The sequence below is a fragment of the Acipenser ruthenus genome, chromosome 44 (genome assembly GCF_902713425.1).
Source record: "Acipenser ruthenus chromosome 44, fAciRut3.2 maternal haplotype, whole genome shotgun sequence".
Taxonomy (NCBI): Eukaryota; Metazoa; Chordata; class Actinopteri; order Acipenseriformes; family Acipenseridae; genus Acipenser; species Acipenser ruthenus.
The window spans coordinates 2828979-2847606 of NC_081232.1; the positions used below are offsets into that span (position 1 = coordinate 2828979).

Genomic DNA, 18628 nt, shown 5'->3' on the forward strand with positions numbered 1-18628 from the left:
TTACAAATGAAATGTGTGGACAAAAGGAAATTTTGGAGGATTCACCCCCAGCTCACTAAACATAAAAGTCATGAAAGCAGAAATGCAATCGCCTGCGGCCACACCACCTTGAATAAGCCTGATCTCGTCTGATCTCAGAAGTTAAGCAATGTTGGGCTTGGTTAGTACTTGGATGGGAGACCACCTGGGAATATCAAGTGCTGAAGGCATTACATTTTACAATTGAAATGTGTGGAGGACAAAAGGAAATTTTGGAGGAATCACCCCCAGCTCACTAAACATAAAAGTCATGAAAGCAGAATTGCAATGGCCTGCGGCCACACCACCTTTAATAAGCCTGTTCTTGTCTGATCTCAAAAGCTAAGCAATGTTGGGCTTGGTTAGTACTTGGATGGGAGACCACCTGGGAATATCAAGTGCAGCAGGCATTACATTTTACAATTGAAATGTGTGGAGGACAAAAGGAAATTTTGGAGGAATCACCCCCAGCTCACTAAACATAAAAGTCATGAAAGCAGAAATGCAATCGCCTGCGGCCACACCACCTTGAATAAGCCTGATCTCGTCTGATCTCAGAAGCTAAGCAATGTTGGGCTTGGTTAGTACTTGGATGGGAGACCACCTGGGAATATCAAGTGCTGCAGGCATTACATTTTACAATTGAAATGTGTGGAGGACAAAAGGAAATTTTGGAGGAATCACCCCCAGCTCACTAAACATAAAAGTCATGAAAGCAGAAATGCAATCGCCTGCGGCCACACCACCTTGAATAAGCCTGATCTCGTCTGATCTCAGAAGCTGCGCAATTTTGGGCTTGGTTAGTACTTGGATGGGAGACCACCTGGGAATATCAAGTGCTGCAGACATTACATTTTACAATTGAAATGTGTGGAGGACAAAAGGAAATTTTGGAGGAATCACCCCCAGCTCACTAAACATAAAAGTCATGAAAGCAGAAATGCAATCGCCTGCGGCCACACCACCTTGAATAAGCCTGATCTCGTCTGATCTCAGAAACTAAGCAATGTTGGGCTTGGTTAGTACTTGGATGGGAGACCACCTGGGAATATCAAGTGCTGCAGGCATTACATTTTACAATTGAAATGTGTGGAGGACAAAAGGAAATTTTGGAGGAATCACCCCCAGCTCACTAAACATAAAAGTCATGAAAGCAGAAATGCAATCGCCTGCGGCCACACCACCTTGAATAAGCCTGATCTCGTCTGATCTCAGAAGCTAAGCAATGTTGGGCTTGGTTAGTACTTGGATTGGAGACCACCTGGGAATATCAAGTGCTGCAGGCATTACATTTTTGTAATTACATTTTACAATTGAAATATGTGGAGGACAAAAGGAAATTTTGGAGGAATCACCCCCAGCTCACTAAACATAAAAGTCATGAAAGCAGAAATGCAATTGCATGCGGCCACACCACCTTGAATAAGCCTGATCTCGTCTGATCTCAGAAGCTAAGCAATGTTGGGCTTGGTTAGTACTTGGATGGGAGACCACCTGGGAATATCAAGTGCTGCAGGCATTACATTTTTGTAATTACATTTTACAATTGAAATGTGTGGAGGACAAAAGGAAATTTTGGAGGAATCACCCCCAGCTCACTAAACATAAAAGTCATGAAAGCAGAAATGCAAACGCCTGCGGCCACACCACCTTGAATAAGCCTGATCTCGCCTGATCTCGTCTGATCTCAGAAACTAAGCAATGTTGGGCTTGGTTAGTACTTGGATGGGAGACCACCTGGGAATATCAAGTGCTGCAGGCATTACATTTTTGTAATTACATTTTACAATTGAAATGTGTGGAGGACAAAAGGAAATTTTGGAGGAATCACCCCCAGCTCACTAAACATAAAAGTAATGAAAGCAGCAATGCAATCGCCTGCGGCCACACCACCTTGAATAAGCCTGATCTCAGAAGCTAAGCAATGTTGGGCTTGGTTAGTACTTGGATGGGAGACCACCTGGGAATATCAAGTGCTGCAGGCATTACATTTTTGTAATTACATTTTACAATTGAAATGTGTGGAGGACAAAAGGAAATTTTGGAGGAATCACCCCCAGCTCACTAAACATAAAAGTCATGAAAGCAGTAATGCAATCGCCTGCGGCCACACCACCTTGACTAAGCCTGATCTCGTCTAATCTCAGAAGCTAAGCAATGTTGGGCTTGCTTAGTACTTGGATGGGAGACCACCTGGGAATATCAAGTGCTGCAGGCATTACATTTTTGTAATTACATTTTACAATTGAAATGTGTGGAGGACAAAAGGAAATTTTGGAGGAATCACCCCAAGCTCACTAAACATAAAAGTCATGAAAGCAGAAATGCAATCGCCTGCGGCCACACCACCTTGAATAATCCTGATCTCGTCTGATCTCAGAAGCTAAGCAATGTTGGGCTTGGTTAGTACTTGGATGGGAGACCACCTGGGAATATCAAGTGCGGCAGGAATTACATTTTTGTAATTACATTTTACAATTGAAATGTGTGGAGGACAAAAGGAAATTTTGGAGGAATCACCCCCAGCTCACTAAACATAAAAGTCATGAAAGCAGAAATGCAATCGCCTGCGGCCACACCACCTTGAATAAGCCTGATCTCGTCTGATCTCAGAAGCTAAGCAATGTTGGGCTTGGTTAGTACTTGGATGGGAGACCACCTGGGAATATCAAGTGCTGCAGGCATTACATTTTACAATTGAAATGTGTGGAGGACAAAAAGAAATTTTGGAGGAATCACCCCCAGCTCACTAAACATAAAAGTCATGAAAGCAGAAATGCAATCGCCTGCGGCCACACCACCTTGAATAAGCCTGATCTCGTCTGATCTCAGAAGCTAAGCAATTTTGGGCTTGGTTAGTACTTGGATGGGAGACCACCTGGGAATATCAAGTGCTGCAGGCATTACATTTTAGAATTGAAATGTGTGGAGGCCAAAGGGAAATTTTGGAGGAATCACCCCCAGCTCCCTAAACATAAAAGTCATGAAAGCAGAAATGCAATCGCCTGCGGCCACACCACCTTGAATAAGCCTGATCTCAGAAGCTAAGCAATGTTGGGCTTGGTTAGTACTTGGATGGGAGACCACCTGGGAATATCAAGTGCTGCAGGCATTACATTTTTGTATTTACGTTTTACAATTGAAATGTGTGGAGGCCAAAAGGAAATTTTGGAGGAATCACCCCCAGCTCACTAAACATAAAAGTCATGAAAGCAGAAATGCACTCGCCTGCGGCCACACCACCTTGAATAAGCCTGATCTCGTCTGATCTCAGAAGCTAAGCAATGTTGGGCTTGGTTAGTACTTGGATGGGAGACCACCTGGGAATATCAAGTGCTGCAGGCATTACATTTTTGTAATTACATTTTACAATTGAAATGTGTGGAGGACAAAAGGAAATTTTGGAGGAATCACCCCCAGCTCACTAAACATAAAAGTCATGAAAGCAGAAATGCAATCGCCTGCGGCCACACCACCTTGAATAAGCCTGATCTCGTCTGATCTCAGAAGCTAAGCAATGTTGGGCTTGGTTAGTACTTGGATGGGAGACCACCTGGGAATATCAAGTGCTGCAGGCATTACATTTTACAATTGAAATGTGTGGAGGACAAAAGGAAATTTTGGAGGAATCACCCCCAGCTCCCTAAACATAAAAGTCATGAAAGCAGAAATGCAATCGCCTGCGGCCACACCACCTTGAATAAGCCTGATCTCGTCTGATCTCAGAAGCTAAGCAATGTTGGGCTTGGTTAGTACTTGGATGGGAGACCACCTGGGAATATCAAGTGCTGCAGGCATTACATTTTACAATTGAAATGTGTGGAGGACAAAAGGAAATTTTGGAGGAATCACCCTCAGCTCACTAAACATAAAAGTCATGAAAGCAGAAATGCAATCGCCTGCGGCCACACCACCTTGAATAAGCCTGATCTCGTCTGATCTCAGAAGCTAAGCAATGTTGGGCTTGGTTAGTACTTGGATGGGAGACCACCTGGGAATATCAAGTGCTGCAGGCATTACATTTTACAATTGAAATGTGTGGAGGACAAAAGGAAATTTTGGAGGAATCACCCCCAGCTCACTAAACATAAAAGTCATGAAAGCAGAAATGCAATCGCCTGCGGCCACACCACCTTGAATAAGCCTGATCTCAGAAGCTAAGCAATGTTGGGCTTGGTTAGTTCTTGGATGGGAGACCACCTGGGAATATCAAGTGCTGCAGGCATTACATTTTACAATTGAAATGTGTGGAGGACAAAAGGAAATTTTGGAGGAATCACCCCCAGCTCACTAAACATAAAAGTCATGAAAGCAGAAATGCAATCGCCTGCGGCCACACCACCTTGAATAAGTCTGATCTCAGAAGCTAAGCAATGTTGGGCTTGGTTAGTACTTGGATGGGAGACCACCTGGGAATATCAAGTGCTGCAGGCATTACATTTTTGTAATTACATTTTACAATTGAAATGTGTGGAGGCCAAAAGGAAATTTTGGAGGAATCACCCCCAGCTCACTAAACATAAAAGTCATGAAAGCAGAAATGCAATCGCCTGCGGCCACACCACCTTGAATAAGCCTGATCTCGTCTGATCTCAGAAGCTAAGCAATGTTGGGCTTGGTTAGTACTTGGATGGGAGACCACCTGGGAATATCAAGTGCTGCAGGCATTACATTTTACAATTGAAATGTGTGGAGGACAAAAGGAAATTTTGGAGGAATCACCCCCAGCTCCCTAAACATAAAAGTCATGAAAGCAGAAATGCAATCGCCTGCGGCCACACCACCTTGAATAATCCTGATCTCGTCTGATCTCAGAAGCTAAGCAATGTTGGGCTTGGTTAGTACTTGGATGGGAGACCACCTGGGAATATCAAGTGCGGCAGGCATTACATTTTTGTAATTACATTTTACAATTGAAATGTGTGGAGGACAAAAGGAAATTTTGGAGGAATCACCCCCAGCTCACTAAACATAAAAGTCATGAAAGCAGAAATGCAATCGCCTGCGGCCACACCACCTTGAATAAGCCTGATCTCGTCTGATCTCAGAAGCTAAGCAATGTTGGGCTTGGTTAGTACTTGGATGGGAGACCACCTGGGAATATCAAGTGCTGCAGGCATTACATTTTACAATTGAAATGTGTGGAGGACAAAAGGAAATTTTGGAGGAATCACCCCCAGCTCACTAAACATAAAAGTGATGAAAGCAGAAATGCAATCGCCTGTGGCCACACCACCTTGAATAAGCCTGATCTCGTCTGATCTCAGAAGCTAAGCAATGTTGGGCTTGGTTAGTACTTGGATGGGAGACCACCTGGGAATATCAAGTGCTGCAGGCATTACATTTTACAAATGAAATGTGTGGAGGACAAAAGGAAATTTTGGAAGAATCACCCCCAGCTCACTAAACATAAAAGTCATGAAAGCAGAAATGCAATCGCCTGCGGCCACACCTCTTTGAATAAGCCTGATCTCGTCTGATCTCAGAAGCTAAGCAATGTTGGGCTTGGTTAGTACTTGGATGGGAGACCACCTGGGAATATCAAGTGCTGCAGGCATTACATTTTTGTAATTACATTTTACAATTGAAATGTGTGGAGGACAAAAGGAAATTTTGGAGGAATCACCCCCAGCTCACTAAACATAAAAGTCATGAAAGCAGAAATGCAATCGCCTGCAGCCACACCACCTTGAATAAACCTGATCTCGTCTGATCTCAGAAGCTAAGCAATGTTGGGCTTGGTTAGTACTTGGATGGGAGACCACCTGGGAATATCAAGTGCTGCAGGCATTACATTTTTGTAATTACATTTTACAATTGAAATGTGTGGACAAAAGGAAATTTTGGAGGAATCACCCCCAGCTCACTAAACATAAAAGTCATGAAAGCAGAAATGCAATCGCCTGCGGCCACACCACCTTGAATAAGCCTGATCTCGTCTGATCGCAGAAGCTAAGCAATGTTGGGCTTGGTTAGTACTTGGATGGGAGACCACCTGGGAATATCAGGTGCTGCAGGCATTACATTTTACAATTGAAATGTGTGGAGGACAAAAGGAAATTTTGGAGTAATCACCCCCAGCTCACTAAACATAAAAGTCATGAAAGCAGAAATGCAATTGCCTGCGGCCACACCACCTTGAATAAGCCTGATCTCGTCTGATCTCAGAAGCTACCCAATGTTGGGCTTGGTTAGTACTTGGATGGGAGACCACCTGGGAATATCAAGTGCTGCAGGCATTACATTTTTGTAATTACATTTTACAATTGAAATGTGTGGCGGACAAAAGGAAATTTCGGAGATATCACCCCCAGCTCACCGAACATGAAAGTCATGAAAGCAGAACTGCAGTCGCCTGCGTCGACACCACCTTGAATAAGCCTGATCTTGTCTCATCTCAGAAGCTAAGCAATGTTGGGCTTGGTTAGTACTTGGATGGGAGACCACCTGGGAATATCAAGTGCTGCAGGCATTACATTTTACAATTGAAATGTGTGGAGGACAAATGGAAATTTTGGAGGAATCACCGCCAGCTCACCGAACATAAAAGTCTTGAAAGCAAAACTGCAATTGCCTGCGGCCACACCACCTTGAATAATCCTGATCTCATCTGATCTCAGAAGCTAAGCAATGTTGGGCTTGGTTAGTACTTGGATGGGAGAACACCTGGGAATATCAAGTGCTGCAGGCATTACATTTTACAATTGAAATGTGAGGAGGACAAAAGGAAATTTTGGAGGAATCACCCCCAGCTCATTAAACATAAAAGTCATGAAAGCAGAAATGCACTCGCCTGCGGCCACACCACCTTGAATAAGCCTGATCTCGTCTGTTCTCAGAAGCTAAGCAAATTTGGGCTTGGTTAGTAATTGGAATGGAGACCACCTAGGAATATCAAGTGCTGCAGGCATTACATTTTTGTAATTACATTTTACAATTGAAATGTGTGGCGGACAAAAGGAAATTTCGGAGATATCACCCCCAGCTCACCGAACATAAAAGTCATGAAAGCAGAACTGCAAACGCCTGCGGCCACACCACCTTGAATAAGCCTGATCTCGTCTGATCTCAGAAGCTAAGCAATGTTGGGCTTGGTGAGTACTTGGATGTGAGTCCACCTGGGAATATCAAGTGCTGCAGGCATTACAGTTTACAATTAAATTTGTGGACAAAAGGAAATTTTGGAGGAATCACCCCCAGCTAACCGTACATAAAAGTCAAGAAAGCAGAACTGCAATCGCCTGCTGCCACACCACCTTGAATAAGCTTGATCTCGCCTGATCTCGTCTGATCTCTGAAGCTAAGCAATGTTGGGCTTTGTTAGTACTTGGATGGGAGACCATCTGGGAATATCAGGTGCTGCAGGCATTACATTTTACAATTAAAATGTGTGGAGGACAAAAGGAAATTTCGGAGGAATCACCCAATACTCACCGAACATAAAAGTCAAGAAAGCAGAACTGCAATCGCCTGCGGCCACACCACCTTGAATAAGCCTGATCTCGTCTGATCTCAGAAGCTAAGCAATGTTGGGCTTGGTTAGTACTTGAATGGGAGACCACCTGGGAATTTCAAGAGCTGCAGGCAATACATTTTTGTAATTACATTTTACAATTGAAATGTGTGGACAAAAGGAAATTTTGGAGGAATCACCCCCAGCTCACTAAACATAAAAGTCATGACAGCAGAAATGCAATCGCCTGCGGCCACACCACATTGAATAAGCCTGATCTCGTCTGATCTCAGAAGCTAAGCAATGTTGGGCTTGGTTAGTACTTGGATGGGAGACCACCTGGGAATATCAAGTGCTGCAGGCATTACATTTTACAATTGAAATGTGTGGAGGACAAAAGGAAATTTTGGAGGAATCACCCCAAGCTCACTAAACATTAAAGTCATGAAAGCAGAAACGCAATCGCCTGCAGCCACACCACTTTGAACAAGCCTGATCTCAGAAGCTAAGCAATGTTGGGCTTGGTTAGTACTTGGATGGGAGACTACCTGGGAATATCAAGTGCTGCAGGCATTACCTTTTAAAATTGAAATGTGTGGAGGACAAAAGGAAATTTTGGAGGAATCACCCCCAGCTCACTAAACATAAAAGTCATGAAAGCAGAAATGCAATCGCCTGCGGCCACACCACGTTGAATAATCCTGATCTCAGAAGCTAAGCAATGTTGGGCTTGGTTAGTACTTGGATGGGAGACCACCTGGGAATATCAAGTGCTGCAGGCATTACGTTTTACAATTGAAATGTGTGGAGGACAAAAGGAAATTTTGGAGGAATCACCCCCAGCTCACTAAACATAAAAGTCATGAAAGCAGAAATGCAATCGCCTGCGGCCACACCACCTTGAATAAGCCTGATCTCGCCTGATCTCATCTGATCTCGCCTGATCTCAGAAGCTAAGCAATGTTGGGCTTGGTTAGTACTTGGATGGGAGACCACCTGGGAATATCAAGTGCTGCAGGCATTACATTTTTGTAATTACATTTTACAATTGAAATGTGTGGAGGACAAAAGGAAATTTTGGAGGAATCACCCCCAGCTCACTAAACATAAAAGTCATGAAAGCAGAAATGCAATCGCCGCGGCCACACCACCTTGAATAAGACTGATCTCATCTGATCTCAGAAGCTAAGCAATGTTGGGCTTTGTTAGTACTTGAATGGGAGACCACCTGGGAATATCAAGTGCTGCAGGCATTACATTTTTGTAATTACATTTTACAATTGAAATGTGTGGAGGACAAAAGGAAATTTTGGAGGAATCACCCCCAGCTCACTAAACATAAAAGTCATGAAAGCAGAAATGCAATCGCCTGCGGCCACACCACCTTGAATAAGCCTGATCTCGCCTGATCTCATCTGATCTCGCCTGATCTCAGAAGCTAAGCAATGTTGGGCTTGGTTAGTACTTGGATGGGAGACCACCTGGGAATATCAAGTGCTGCAGGCATTACATTTTTGTAATTACATTTTACAATTGAAATGTGTGGAGGACAAAAGGAAATTTTGGAGGAATCACCCCCAGCTCACTAAACATAAAAGTCATGAAAGCAGCAATGCAATCGCCTGCGGCCACACCACCTTGAATAAGCCTGATCTCGTCTGATCTCAGAAGCTAAGCAATGTTGGCTTGGTTAGTACTTGGATGGGAGACCACCTGGGAATATAAAGTGCTGCAGGCATTACATTTTTGTAATTACATTTTACAATTGAAATGTGTGGAGGACAAAAGGAAATTTTGGAGGAATCACCCCCAGCTCACTAAACATAAAAGTCATGAAAGCAGAAACGCAATCGCCTGCGGCCAAACCACCTTGAATAAGCCTGATCTCGTCTGATCTCAGAAGCTAAGCAATGTTTGGCTTGGTTAGTACTTGGATGGGAGACCACCTGGGAATATCAAGTGCTGCAGGCATTACATTTTACAATTGAAATGTCTGGAGGACAAAAGGAAATTTTGGAGGAATCACCAAAAGCTCACTAAACATAAAAGTCATGAAAGCAGAAATGCAATCGCCTGCGGCCACACCACCTTGAATAAGTCTGATCTCAGAAGCTAAGCAATGTTGGGCTTATTTAGTACTTGGATGGGAGGCAACCTGGGAATATCAAGTGCTGCAGGCATTACATTTTTGTAATTACATTTTACAATTGAAATGTGTGGAGGACAAAAGGAAATTTTGGAGGAATCAACCCCAGCTCACTAAACATAAAAGTCATGAAAGCAGAAATGCAGTCGCCTGCGGCCACACCACCTTGAATAAGCCTGATGTCGTCTCATCTCAGAAGCTAAGCAATGTTGGGCTTGGTTAGTACTTGGATGGGAGACCACCTGGGAATATCAAGTGCTGCAGGCATTACATTTTTGTAATTACATTTTACAATTGAAATGTGTGGAGGACAAAAGGAAATTTTGGAGGAATCACCCCCAGCTCACTAAACATAAAAGTCATGAAAGCAGTAACGCAATTGCCTGCGGCCACACCACCTTGAATAAGCCTGATCTCGTCTGATCTCAGAAGCTAAGCAATGTTGGCCTTGGTTAGTACTTGGATGGGAGACCACCTGGGAAAATCAAGTGCTGCAGGCATTACATTTTTGTAATTACATTTTACAATTGAAATGTGTGGAGGACAAAAGGAAATTTTGGAGGAATCACCCCCAGCTCACTAAACATAAAAGTCATGAAAGCAGAAATGCAATCGCCTGCGGCCACACCACCTTGAATAAGCCTGATCTCATCTGATCTCGCCTGATCTCAGAAGCTAAGCAATGTTGGGCTTGGTTAGTACTTGGATGGGAGACCACCTGGGAATATCAAGTGCTGCAGGCATTACATTTTACAATTGAAATGTGTGGAGGACAAAAGGAAATTTTGGAGGAATCACCCCCAGCTCACTAAACATAAAAGTCATGAAAGCAGACATGCAATCGCCTGAGGCCACACCACCTTGAATAAGCCTGATCTCGTCTGATCTCGTCTGATCTCAGAAGCTAAGCAATGTTGGGCTTGGTTAGTACTTGGATGGGAGACCACCTGGGAATATCAAGTGCTGCAGGCATTACATTTTTGTAATTACATTTTACAATTGAAATGTGTGGAGGACAAAAGGAAATTTTGGAGGAATCACCCCCAGCTCACTAAACATAAAAGTCATGAAAGCAGAAATGCAATCGCCGCGGCCACACCACCTTGAATAAGACTGATCTCATCTGATCTCAGAAGCTAAGCAATGTTGGGCTTTGTTAGTACTTGAATGGGAGACCACCTGGGAATATCAAGTGCTGCAGGCATTACATTTTTGTAATTACATTTTACAATTGAAATGTGTGGAGGACAAAAGGAGATTTTGGAGGAATCACCCCCAGCTCCCTAAACATAAAAGTCATGAAAGCAGAAATGCAATCGCCACGGCCACACTACCTTGAATAAGCCTGATCTCATCTGATCTCAGAAGCTAAGCAATGTTGGGCTTGGTTAGTACTTGGATGGGAGACCACCTGGGAATATCAAGCGCTGCAGGCACTACATTTTTGTAATTACATTTTACAATTGAAATGTGTGGAGGACAAAAGGAAATTTTGGAGGAATCACCCCCAGCTCACTAAACATAAAAGTCATGAAAGCAGAAATGCAATCGCCTGCGGCCACACCACCTTGAATAAGCCTGATCTCGTCTGATCTCAGAAACTAAGCAATGTTGGGCTTGGTTAGTACTTGGATGGGAAACCACCTGGGAATATCAAGTGCTGCAGGCATTACATTTTACAATTGAAATGTGTGGAGGACAAAAGGAAATTTTGGAGGAATCACCCCCAGCTCACTAAACATAAAAGTCATGAAAGCAGAAATGCAATCGCCTGCGGCCACACCACCTTGAATAAGCCTGATCTCGTCTGATCTCAGAAGCTAAGCAATGTTGGGCTTGGTTAGTACTTGGATGGGAGACCACCTGGGAATATCAAGTGCTGCAGGCATTACATTTTTGTAATTACATTTTACAATTGAAATGTGTGGAGGACAAAAGGAAATTTTGGAGGAATCACCCCCAGCTCACTAAACATAAAAGTCATGAATGCAGCAATGCAATCGCCTGCGGCCACACCACCTTGAATAAGCCTGATCTCGTCTGATCTCAGAAGCTAAGTAATGTTGGGCTTGTTTAGTACTTGGATGGGAGACCACCTGGGAATATCAAGTGCTTCAGGCATTACATTTTACAATTGAAATGTGTGGGGGACAAAAGGAAATTTTTGAGTAATCACCACCAGCTCACTAAACATAAAAGTCATAAAAGCAGAAACGCAATCGCCTGCGGCCACACCACCTTGAATAAGCCTGATCTCGTCTGATCTCAGAAGCTAAGCAATGTTTGGCTTGGTTAGTACTTGGATGGGAGACCACCTGGGAATATCAAGTGCTGCAGGCATTACATTTTACAATTGAAATGTCTGGAGGACAAAAGGAAATTTTGGAGGAATCACCAAAAGCTCACTAAACATAAAAGTCATGAAAGCAGAAATGCAATCGCCTGCGGCCACACCACCTTGAATAAGTCTGATCTCAGAAGCTAAACAATGTTGGGCTTATTTAGTACTTGGATGGGAGGCAACCTGGGAATATCAAGTGCTGCAGGCATTACATTTTTGTAATTACATTTTACAATTGAAATGTGTGGAGGACAAAAGGAAATTTTGGAGGAATCAACCCCAGCTCACTAAACATAAAAGTCATGAAAGCAGAAATGCAGTCGCCTGCGGCCACACCACCTTGAATAAGCCTGATGTCGTCTCATCTCAGAAGCTAAGCAATGTTGGCCTTGGTTAGTACTTGGATGGGAGACCACCTGGGAATATCAAGTGCTGCAGGCATTACATTTTTGTAATTACATTTTACAATTGAAATGTGTGGAGGACAAAAGGAAATTTTGGAGGAATCACCCCCAGCTCACTAAACATAAAAGTCATGAAAGCAATAATGCAATTGCCTCCGGCCACACCACCTTGAATTAGCCTGATCTCGTCTGATCTCAGAAGCTAAGCAATGTTGGCCTTGGTTAGTACTTGGATGGGAGACCACCTGGGAATATCAAGTGCTGCAGGCATTACATTTTACAATTGAAATGTGTGGAGGACAAAAGGAAATTTTGGAAGAATCACCCCCAGCTCACTAAACATAAAAGTCATAAAAGCAGAAACGCAATCGCCTGCGGCCACACCACATTGAATGAGCCTGATCTCGTCTGATCTCAGAATCTAAGCAATGTTGGGCTTGGTTAGTACTTGGATGGGAGACCACCTGGGAATATCAAGTGCTGCAGGCATTACATTTTTGTAATTACATTTTACAATTGAAATGTGTGGAGGACAAAAGGAAATTTTGGAGGAATCACCCCCAGCTCACTAAACATAAAAGTCATGAAAGCAGAAATGCAATCGCCTGCGGCCACACCACCTTGAATAAGCCTGGTGCATTGTGTGCTTGGTCAGGTGATTACAGGAGGAAGCTACACTGCTTGTTAGGGAGAGAGTGAGTTGTTTTTTTTTCTTTACTATTTATATTGTTTTGTTGTTGTTTTATTGTTTGTTTGGCTATTAATTTTGACTGAGTTGGCTCTCCTGCAGCTTCGTGCTGTTCAGGGGAAGCCTTTGAAGCTATGGAATCAGTAAAAATGCCGGCTCGTGTACAGAGGCCTGCTTTTGGAAGAAAATTATACAGCAAAGAAGCAACAGTTATTATTGATGTTTCCAGTTTAGAAAAAGTTACTGCAATGGAAATAGTAGAGGCTGTTCATGTCCTTTGTGGTGTGGGTGTTTGTTTAGCCTGCAGACCGCGTGGTAATCAAGAATTTGAACTTACCATGGAAACTAAAGAGCAGGCTTCTCTCTTGCAAGATGGTTTGGATATTAAAGGAGATCTTTGTTCCTGTCGGTGGTTATATGCACAAGATGTGGTTGTTTCCTTTTTACATTTGCCAGCATATATTGCTGATGGTGACATTATTTCCAAACTGGAGAGTTGGGGAGTAAATATTGTTTCGGATATTAAACGCCGTGTTTATCCTAATACTTCAGTGGCTGATGGAACGCGATTTGTTCGTGTCAAGTTCCCTAGAACTGTTATGTCTTTGCCATATAGCACAAAGTTTGATACAGTGGAAGGTCCTAAATATTTTCGGGTGTTGCATGACAGACAGGAGCGGGTTTGTCACATGTGCCTTCTGCCAGGACATGTGGTGTCATCATGCCCTTCATTCACGTGCTTTGAGTGCGGACAACAGGGGCATTACGCTCGGTCCTGTAGAGCAGTACGCTGCGATGACTGCCACCATGCTCTGTTGAGCTGCATTTGTCTGGATGCGGAGGATGGTGCTGCTGGGAACGGGGGCATGGAGGGAGAGGTGGCAGTTGTGCTTTCACAGCAGGGTGAAGAGGGGGAGTTGAAAGAGCAGCCAGAGGAAGGGGAGGCTGCAGCTGAGCTAATGGAGATGGCGTTGAGGGATGAGCGATTGGAGACGGTGCCTGACGCAGAGGACGTGCATCATGTGGAGGGAGATCTGGGCACGGCTGCGGAGGCAGTGGAGAGTGTGTCTGCTGTAGCAGTACTTGGGGAGGAAGCAGTGGATGAAGGTGGTGGAGGAAGCTTACAAGAGGATAGGGAGGAGGTGGAGTCGTGTACACGTGATCGGAATGTTAGACTGGCCAAGATAAGCAGAAGACGGGACCGGGCCAAAATTAAGCCAAACATTGGGAACATTTCAACAAGGGTGGTGAGTAAAAGTAAAAATGTATCTGGTGTGAGGGGGGAATTATTTAAAAAGGGAATGGAGGAATATGTGCGGGAGGGAAGATTCCATGTCTTATCTGAAGAGGAAGCGTAATGGCTGTGACTCTGTTCATTTACTTTTTTCTTTTTGCAGTTATGATCTCAATAGTGTCTTTAAATGTTAATGGGTTGCGGGACATTGTTAAGTTCAAAAATATTATTTTGACTGTACCAGCTGCTGATGTAATTTGTTTCCAAGAAACATTTTGGGATGATAATATTGTTAATGTTATTAGGAGTGAATGGGATGGGGATGTTTATTGTAGTAATGCTGTTACTTGTAGGAGGGGGGTGGCAACTTTAGTGAGGAGGGGTTTTTGTGATCGGGTTATGTTTTTGGGAAAGGACATTGAAGGGAGGAGTTTAACAGTTCAGATCAAATTGGTGAATACAATCATAGATTTGGTCAATATTTATGCTCCCAATGAAGTAAAAGATAGGGAGCGTTTTCTTAAAGGGTTGCGGGGGCATCTTACTTCTGATAATAGAATTGTGGTAGGGGATTTTAATGTTATGTTAAGCAGAATAGATCTTGCACAGGGGATGGTATATAAGGCTGACACTTCTAGGAAATCACTGGTCCACCTTATGGATGAGTTTCATTATGTTGATTTCTGGAGGTGCAGACATGGTGCTAAGAGAGATTTTTCCCGACGACAGATGGTTGAAGGGGTTTTGAAGCAGAGTCGCATAGATTTTGGGTTGTGCCATGTTGATTTTATTGCCAATATAGGAAGGGTTTTTTATAAGTACAACTCATTTAGTGATCATGCTGCATTTCACTTTCAAATTCACACTGAGAAATTGAATAAGGGACTGGGGGTGTGGTGTTTTAATGTGCAATATTTGAAAGAGCTCTCGTTTTGTGAAAGTATAAAAGAGCTCATTAGAGTTGGAATGCAGTGTCCCCTTTTTAATACGGATAAGAGAGTTTGGTGGGATAATCTGAAGTATGATTTGAAATTATTTTGCATTTCATATGGCATTGAGAGGCAGAGAGTGAATTTTAGTAGAGAGAGGGAACTTCGAGAGGCTCTGACACATGAGTTCAATAAGGCAGCAGAGAGTGGGGAGGGGAACAGCAACAGAATATTAGAAATCCAGGAGCTGTTGAGGGATTTTGAACAGGAGAAGTGTATGGGGGCCATTGTCAGGAGTAGGGCTAGGTATGTGGTCGAAGGAGAACGAAGTACTAAGTTTTTCTTTGGTTTGGAGTCCTTTACGCAGCGATCCTCTTATATTGGGGAACTGTTAACATCGACGGGCGAAAGGATCAGTGATACAGTGAAAATATTGGATGAAGTATGCACTTTTTATAAAAGTCTCTTTCAATCACAGGGCACAGTCAGGACAGAGAGAGAGACATTGCTATCCTATATAGATAAAACAGTTAGTGACAGTGATAGGGTGAAGTGTGATAGTGAGGTCACTTTGTCAGAGATTGAGGAGGCTTTAGCAGGCATGAAGACTAATAAAAGCCCAGGTTCGGATGGGTTCCCAATTGAATTTTATAGGGCTTTTAAAGAGATGCTGGGGTCAATTTTAGTGAAGGTGTACAAGGAGATTCAGGAGGATGGGTTGTTGAGTCCCACAATGAGGAGGAGTATTATTACTTTAATTTACAAAAAGCAGGGTGACCCTGCTCTTCTTAAGAATTATAGGCCTTTAAGCTTGCTTAATTGTGACTATAAGATCTTGACACGAGTTTTTGCCAATAGGTTGAAGGGGGTAATGCCTACAATCATTTCACACTCTCAGACGTATTGTGTAGCAGGTAGGGATATAGCAGACACGGTCTGTTCCCTCAGGGATGTGGTGGGATTTCTTGTGGGGCAGAAAGCAGATGGATACATCTTGAAACTAGATCAAGAGAAGGCATTTGATCGAGTGGAGCATGACTATTTATTGGCTGTTCTTAAAGGGTTTGGGTTTGGGGATGGATTTGTCTCTTGGGTCCGGACGTTTTATACAGACATTTTTAGCTGTGTCAAGTGTAATGGGTTTCTTACTGGGTATTTTTCTGTAGAAAGGTCAGTGCGACAGGGTTGCCCTCTGTCTGCACTATTATATTCTATTATTTCAGAGCCCTTGAGCCTGGCTATTAAATGTACAAGTGGCATAGAAGCAGTCCCTGTGCCAGGGAGCACAGCTCCCTCTTTGATTTATCAATATGCTGACGACACGACATTTACTGTATCCAGTTTAAGCAGCATACCTCTTATTATGAAAGTGGTTGATTCTTATTGTGCTGCCTCAGGTGCCAAAGTTAATATGGCTAAGTCTGAACTTTTGTCTGTGGGTTGTGGTGATGCTGCTGCACTGTCCAGTTTGCCCTTTAAATTGGTCACTGATAAGGTGAAGGTTTTAGGGGTGTATATGGGGGTGGATGAGAAGACAGTTGTAGACTACACTTGGACTGAAAAGATTGCTAAAATGAGAGCGAGGTTGAATCTGTGGAGTTCCCGGGGCCTGACTCTGAAAGGGAAAGTGTTGGTTTTGAACAGTCTGTTTTTGTCAATGCTGTGGTACACTTTATGTGTAATGGAGCTCCCAGGTTGGGTGGAGAGGGAGATAAAGACCCTCATAGTGCGATATTTGTGGGATGGGAAGCCCCCCAAAATCAGCTATAATACCATTATAGGGGAGGTTAAGAAAGGGGGGTTGATGCTTGCTGATCCAGTGCTGAAAAAGAATAGTTTTCGTGTGAAACTGGTAAGGAAGTATTTGGATCCCAGTAATGTGAGTCTGTGGAAATATTTTATGACTCATTTTTTGGGTTTGTGTGGGGGGTTGGGAATGGGGAAGGAACTGTTATTTATGAGATTGAAGCCAAGCATGATTGTTGGCATTCCCTATTTTTATAAAGAAGTTTTATTAGCTTGGTCAGTTTTTTTGAGATTTGTTTCTTTTGTTCCGGAAAACAAGGGGCAAATGCTACACTCTCCCTACCCCCCCACTCGACCTCTCCGCTCCGCCTGCACTAGAAGACTAGCTCTACCACCGCTACGCTCCCCTGCCTCCAAAGCCCGCTCCTTCTCCACCCTTGCTACGCAGTGGTGGAATGACCTTCCTACAGATGTCAGGACTGCCCAGTCCCTGACCACATTCCGGCGCCTCCTTAAGACCCACCTCTTCAAAGAGCACCTATAGAACTCCTCTGTTTGTATCCTGGGACACTATCACCCTTCATGTAAATGTGCTTTATTTTGCTCTTATCAGCCCCCTATTTTACTGCATTTAATCCTGTACTTCAGAATACTGTAATCTGCCAAGTTTTTAACCTGTAGTACTTTGTATTTAATCACATCCTGATGTAACTATCACTATTTAATCATATCCTGATGTAACTATCACTATTACCTGCTGTATTATTGAATTGTGGTTTGTCAAACTTGTACTTTGCTTGAAAAAAAGTTATTGTATTTCTTGCTCTTATTGTATTACTTGTATTGTAACGCTTGAAATGTTTTTGCTTACGATTGTAAGTCGCCCTGGATAAGGGCGTCTGCTAAGAAATAAATAATAATAATAATAATAGAACAACCATTGTTTTTAAATCCCTTACTTACAGTAGAAGGTGAGGCAGTTTATGACAAGTGTTTTCTGGATGCTGGCATTGTCAAGATCAAAGATGTTATGTATGAAGTAAGGGAAGGTTTCTTGCCTCTACAGGCAGTAGTGGATATGGTTCAGGAGGCCGATGAGGACGTATCAGTAGAAACTATTCAGAAGGTTTTTGCTAAGATTAAGAGCACAATACCTCCAAGCTGGGTGTCGGTGATTGATAAAGGGCAAGCAGAGCGAGAAGGGGAAGGGGTAATATTTCCAAGGATGTTTTTTCAGAAGGGGAGGGAGACTTTTAGTATTTTGGAGGGGACAACTAACATATTTTTCAAGTTTTTCTTGAGCATGGTTTTTAAGAAGCCCACGTCAGAGAACTTTTGGGGTGCCATATTTCCTGAGATTGTGCCTTCTACAATTTGGTGCAATGTTCGTTTGCCATTTCTGCCTCCTCAATATGAAGCTTTGGACTACAAACTGAGGCATAACTGTCTATTTACTAAAAAACTATTGTATAGACTGCACCTCACAGAGTCTGCATTGTGTTCAGTGTGCGGAACAAGGGAAGAAGGGCTTCAACATTTGTTTCTGAACTGTACTGGGCTGTGGGGTTTTAAAGAGTTTTTAGGAATGATAATTGAAGGGCTATTTAAGTCTGCAGACCTGGGTGTGTTAAATCTCTTGTCTTGGGATGATTTCTTTCTTTTTGGTTTA

General features: G+C 43.1%; 28 non-coding genes and 27 pseudogenes across 28 annotated transcripts; all 55 read left to right on the forward strand.

The window, feature by feature from the left end:
- The first annotated feature begins 90 nt into the window (after window positions 1–90).
- LOC131712279 (5S ribosomal RNA) lies at window positions 91–209 on the forward strand. The gene has a single exon (XR_009314172.1). It is a non-coding gene; the product is annotated as a 5S ribosomal RNA (ribosomal RNA).
- A 100-nt stretch (window positions 210–309) lies between these two features.
- On the forward strand, window positions 310–428 carry LOC131715533 (5S ribosomal RNA; annotated as a pseudogene).
- Window positions 429–528: 100 nt separating this feature from the next.
- Window positions 529–647, forward strand: LOC131720159 (5S ribosomal RNA). Its single transcript, XR_009319057.1, has one exon. It is a non-coding gene; the product is annotated as a 5S ribosomal RNA (ribosomal RNA).
- A 100-nt stretch (window positions 648–747) lies between these two features.
- Window positions 748–866, forward strand: LOC131715500 (5S ribosomal RNA; annotated as a pseudogene).
- A 100-nt stretch (window positions 867–966) lies between these two features.
- Window positions 967–1085, forward strand: LOC131709756 (5S ribosomal RNA). Its single transcript, XR_009311618.1, has one exon. It is a non-coding gene; the product is annotated as a 5S ribosomal RNA (ribosomal RNA).
- A 100-nt stretch (window positions 1086–1185) lies between these two features.
- On the forward strand, window positions 1186–1304 carry LOC131712836 (5S ribosomal RNA). Its single transcript, XR_009314724.1, has one exon. It is a non-coding gene; the product is annotated as a 5S ribosomal RNA (ribosomal RNA).
- A 114-nt stretch (window positions 1305–1418) lies between these two features.
- LOC131711285 (5S ribosomal RNA) lies at window positions 1419–1537 on the forward strand. Its single transcript, XR_009313168.1, has one exon. It is a non-coding gene; the product is annotated as a 5S ribosomal RNA (ribosomal RNA).
- A 114-nt stretch (window positions 1538–1651) lies between these two features.
- Window positions 1652–1780, forward strand: LOC131713848 (5S ribosomal RNA; annotated as a pseudogene).
- Window positions 1781–1894: 114 nt separating this feature from the next.
- Window positions 1895–2003, forward strand: LOC131714426 (5S ribosomal RNA; annotated as a pseudogene).
- A 114-nt stretch (window positions 2004–2117) lies between these two features.
- On the forward strand, window positions 2118–2236 carry LOC131713540 (5S ribosomal RNA; annotated as a pseudogene).
- Window positions 2237–2350: 114 nt separating this feature from the next.
- LOC131713274 (5S ribosomal RNA) lies at window positions 2351–2469 on the forward strand (annotated as a pseudogene).
- A 114-nt stretch (window positions 2470–2583) lies between these two features.
- On the forward strand, window positions 2584–2702 carry LOC131720170 (5S ribosomal RNA). Its single transcript, XR_009319068.1, has one exon. It is a non-coding gene; the product is annotated as a 5S ribosomal RNA (ribosomal RNA).
- Window positions 2703–2802: 100 nt separating this feature from the next.
- Window positions 2803–2921, forward strand: LOC117408086 (5S ribosomal RNA). Its single transcript, XR_009314075.1, has one exon. It is a non-coding gene; the product is annotated as a 5S ribosomal RNA (ribosomal RNA).
- A 100-nt stretch (window positions 2922–3021) lies between these two features.
- Window positions 3022–3130, forward strand: LOC117408035 (5S ribosomal RNA; annotated as a pseudogene).
- A 114-nt stretch (window positions 3131–3244) lies between these two features.
- On the forward strand, window positions 3245–3363 carry LOC117408049 (5S ribosomal RNA). Its single transcript, XR_004545290.3, has one exon. It is a non-coding gene; the product is annotated as a 5S ribosomal RNA (ribosomal RNA).
- A 114-nt stretch (window positions 3364–3477) lies between these two features.
- On the forward strand, window positions 3478–3596 carry LOC131720191 (5S ribosomal RNA). Its single transcript, XR_009319089.1, has one exon. It is a non-coding gene; the product is annotated as a 5S ribosomal RNA (ribosomal RNA).
- A 100-nt stretch (window positions 3597–3696) lies between these two features.
- Window positions 3697–3815, forward strand: LOC117408025 (5S ribosomal RNA). Its single transcript, XR_004545267.2, has one exon. It is a non-coding gene; the product is annotated as a 5S ribosomal RNA (ribosomal RNA).
- Window positions 3816–3915: 100 nt separating this feature from the next.
- LOC117408074 (5S ribosomal RNA) lies at window positions 3916–4034 on the forward strand. The gene has a single exon (XR_004545314.2). It is a non-coding gene; the product is annotated as a 5S ribosomal RNA (ribosomal RNA).
- A 100-nt stretch (window positions 4035–4134) lies between these two features.
- Window positions 4135–4243, forward strand: LOC117408128 (5S ribosomal RNA; annotated as a pseudogene).
- A 100-nt stretch (window positions 4244–4343) lies between these two features.
- On the forward strand, window positions 4344–4452 carry LOC117408012 (5S ribosomal RNA; annotated as a pseudogene).
- Window positions 4453–4566: 114 nt separating this feature from the next.
- On the forward strand, window positions 4567–4685 carry LOC131720223 (5S ribosomal RNA). Its single transcript, XR_009319121.1, has one exon. It is a non-coding gene; the product is annotated as a 5S ribosomal RNA (ribosomal RNA).
- A 100-nt stretch (window positions 4686–4785) lies between these two features.
- Window positions 4786–4904, forward strand: LOC131711913 (5S ribosomal RNA). Its single transcript, XR_009313802.1, has one exon. It is a non-coding gene; the product is annotated as a 5S ribosomal RNA (ribosomal RNA).
- A 114-nt stretch (window positions 4905–5018) lies between these two features.
- LOC131720234 (5S ribosomal RNA) lies at window positions 5019–5137 on the forward strand. The gene has a single exon (XR_009319132.1). It is a non-coding gene; the product is annotated as a 5S ribosomal RNA (ribosomal RNA).
- A 100-nt stretch (window positions 5138–5237) lies between these two features.
- LOC131710107 (5S ribosomal RNA) lies at window positions 5238–5356 on the forward strand. The gene has a single exon (XR_009311976.1). It is a non-coding gene; the product is annotated as a 5S ribosomal RNA (ribosomal RNA).
- Window positions 5357–5456: 100 nt separating this feature from the next.
- On the forward strand, window positions 5457–5575 carry LOC131718535 (5S ribosomal RNA). The gene has a single exon (XR_009317433.1). It is a non-coding gene; the product is annotated as a 5S ribosomal RNA (ribosomal RNA).
- Window positions 5576–5689: 114 nt separating this feature from the next.
- Window positions 5690–5808, forward strand: LOC131717378 (5S ribosomal RNA). The gene has a single exon (XR_009316264.1). It is a non-coding gene; the product is annotated as a 5S ribosomal RNA (ribosomal RNA).
- A 111-nt stretch (window positions 5809–5919) lies between these two features.
- LOC131713010 (5S ribosomal RNA) lies at window positions 5920–6038 on the forward strand. Its single transcript, XR_009314897.1, has one exon. It is a non-coding gene; the product is annotated as a 5S ribosomal RNA (ribosomal RNA).
- Window positions 6039–6138: 100 nt separating this feature from the next.
- Window positions 6139–6257, forward strand: LOC131713521 (5S ribosomal RNA; annotated as a pseudogene).
- A 114-nt stretch (window positions 6258–6371) lies between these two features.
- Window positions 6372–6490, forward strand: LOC131715663 (5S ribosomal RNA; annotated as a pseudogene).
- Window positions 6491–6590: 100 nt separating this feature from the next.
- On the forward strand, window positions 6591–6709 carry LOC131712234 (5S ribosomal RNA). The gene has a single exon (XR_009314127.1). It is a non-coding gene; the product is annotated as a 5S ribosomal RNA (ribosomal RNA).
- Window positions 6710–6809: 100 nt separating this feature from the next.
- LOC131716417 (5S ribosomal RNA) lies at window positions 6810–6928 on the forward strand (annotated as a pseudogene).
- Window positions 6929–7042: 114 nt separating this feature from the next.
- LOC131713949 (5S ribosomal RNA) lies at window positions 7043–7161 on the forward strand (annotated as a pseudogene).
- A 96-nt stretch (window positions 7162–7257) lies between these two features.
- Window positions 7258–7386, forward strand: LOC131716244 (5S ribosomal RNA; annotated as a pseudogene).
- A 100-nt stretch (window positions 7387–7486) lies between these two features.
- LOC131712364 (5S ribosomal RNA) lies at window positions 7487–7605 on the forward strand. The gene has a single exon (XR_009314257.1). It is a non-coding gene; the product is annotated as a 5S ribosomal RNA (ribosomal RNA).
- Window positions 7606–7716: 111 nt separating this feature from the next.
- LOC131715730 (5S ribosomal RNA) lies at window positions 7717–7835 on the forward strand. The gene has a single exon (XR_009315367.1). It is a non-coding gene; the product is annotated as a 5S ribosomal RNA (ribosomal RNA).
- A 100-nt stretch (window positions 7836–7935) lies between these two features.
- LOC131715521 (5S ribosomal RNA) lies at window positions 7936–8044 on the forward strand (annotated as a pseudogene).
- Window positions 8045–8144: 100 nt separating this feature from the next.
- LOC131714275 (5S ribosomal RNA) lies at window positions 8145–8253 on the forward strand (annotated as a pseudogene).
- Window positions 8254–8353: 100 nt separating this feature from the next.
- LOC131714125 (5S ribosomal RNA) lies at window positions 8354–8492 on the forward strand (annotated as a pseudogene).
- A 114-nt stretch (window positions 8493–8606) lies between these two features.
- On the forward strand, window positions 8607–8724 carry LOC131716079 (5S ribosomal RNA; annotated as a pseudogene).
- Window positions 8725–8838: 114 nt separating this feature from the next.
- Window positions 8839–8977, forward strand: LOC131714126 (5S ribosomal RNA; annotated as a pseudogene).
- A 114-nt stretch (window positions 8978–9091) lies between these two features.
- On the forward strand, window positions 9092–9209 carry LOC131714040 (5S ribosomal RNA; annotated as a pseudogene).
- A 114-nt stretch (window positions 9210–9323) lies between these two features.
- Window positions 9324–9442, forward strand: LOC131712650 (5S ribosomal RNA). Its single transcript, XR_009314541.1, has one exon. It is a non-coding gene; the product is annotated as a 5S ribosomal RNA (ribosomal RNA).
- Window positions 9443–9765: 323 nt separating this feature from the next.
- LOC131711904 (5S ribosomal RNA) lies at window positions 9766–9884 on the forward strand. Its single transcript, XR_009313793.1, has one exon. It is a non-coding gene; the product is annotated as a 5S ribosomal RNA (ribosomal RNA).
- A 114-nt stretch (window positions 9885–9998) lies between these two features.
- Window positions 9999–10117, forward strand: LOC131712363 (5S ribosomal RNA). The gene has a single exon (XR_009314256.1). It is a non-coding gene; the product is annotated as a 5S ribosomal RNA (ribosomal RNA).
- A 114-nt stretch (window positions 10118–10231) lies between these two features.
- Window positions 10232–10360, forward strand: LOC131713496 (5S ribosomal RNA; annotated as a pseudogene).
- A 100-nt stretch (window positions 10361–10460) lies between these two features.
- Window positions 10461–10589, forward strand: LOC131714308 (5S ribosomal RNA; annotated as a pseudogene).
- A 114-nt stretch (window positions 10590–10703) lies between these two features.
- Window positions 10704–10821, forward strand: LOC131716080 (5S ribosomal RNA; annotated as a pseudogene).
- Window positions 10822–10935: 114 nt separating this feature from the next.
- LOC131715507 (5S ribosomal RNA) lies at window positions 10936–11053 on the forward strand (annotated as a pseudogene).
- Window positions 11054–11167: 114 nt separating this feature from the next.
- Window positions 11168–11286, forward strand: LOC131710890 (5S ribosomal RNA). Its single transcript, XR_009312773.1, has one exon. It is a non-coding gene; the product is annotated as a 5S ribosomal RNA (ribosomal RNA).
- Window positions 11287–11386: 100 nt separating this feature from the next.
- LOC131720245 (5S ribosomal RNA) lies at window positions 11387–11505 on the forward strand. Its single transcript, XR_009319143.1, has one exon. It is a non-coding gene; the product is annotated as a 5S ribosomal RNA (ribosomal RNA).
- Window positions 11506–11619: 114 nt separating this feature from the next.
- LOC131713580 (5S ribosomal RNA) lies at window positions 11620–11738 on the forward strand (annotated as a pseudogene).
- A 100-nt stretch (window positions 11739–11838) lies between these two features.
- On the forward strand, window positions 11839–11957 carry LOC131712555 (5S ribosomal RNA). The gene has a single exon (XR_009314446.1). It is a non-coding gene; the product is annotated as a 5S ribosomal RNA (ribosomal RNA).
- A 323-nt stretch (window positions 11958–12280) lies between these two features.
- On the forward strand, window positions 12281–12399 carry LOC131713563 (5S ribosomal RNA; annotated as a pseudogene).
- A 114-nt stretch (window positions 12400–12513) lies between these two features.
- Window positions 12514–12632, forward strand: LOC117408113 (5S ribosomal RNA; annotated as a pseudogene).
- Window positions 12633–12732: 100 nt separating this feature from the next.
- On the forward strand, window positions 12733–12851 carry LOC131709742 (5S ribosomal RNA). Its single transcript, XR_009311604.1, has one exon. It is a non-coding gene; the product is annotated as a 5S ribosomal RNA (ribosomal RNA).
- The last annotated feature ends 5777 nt before the right edge of the window (window positions 12852–18628 follow it).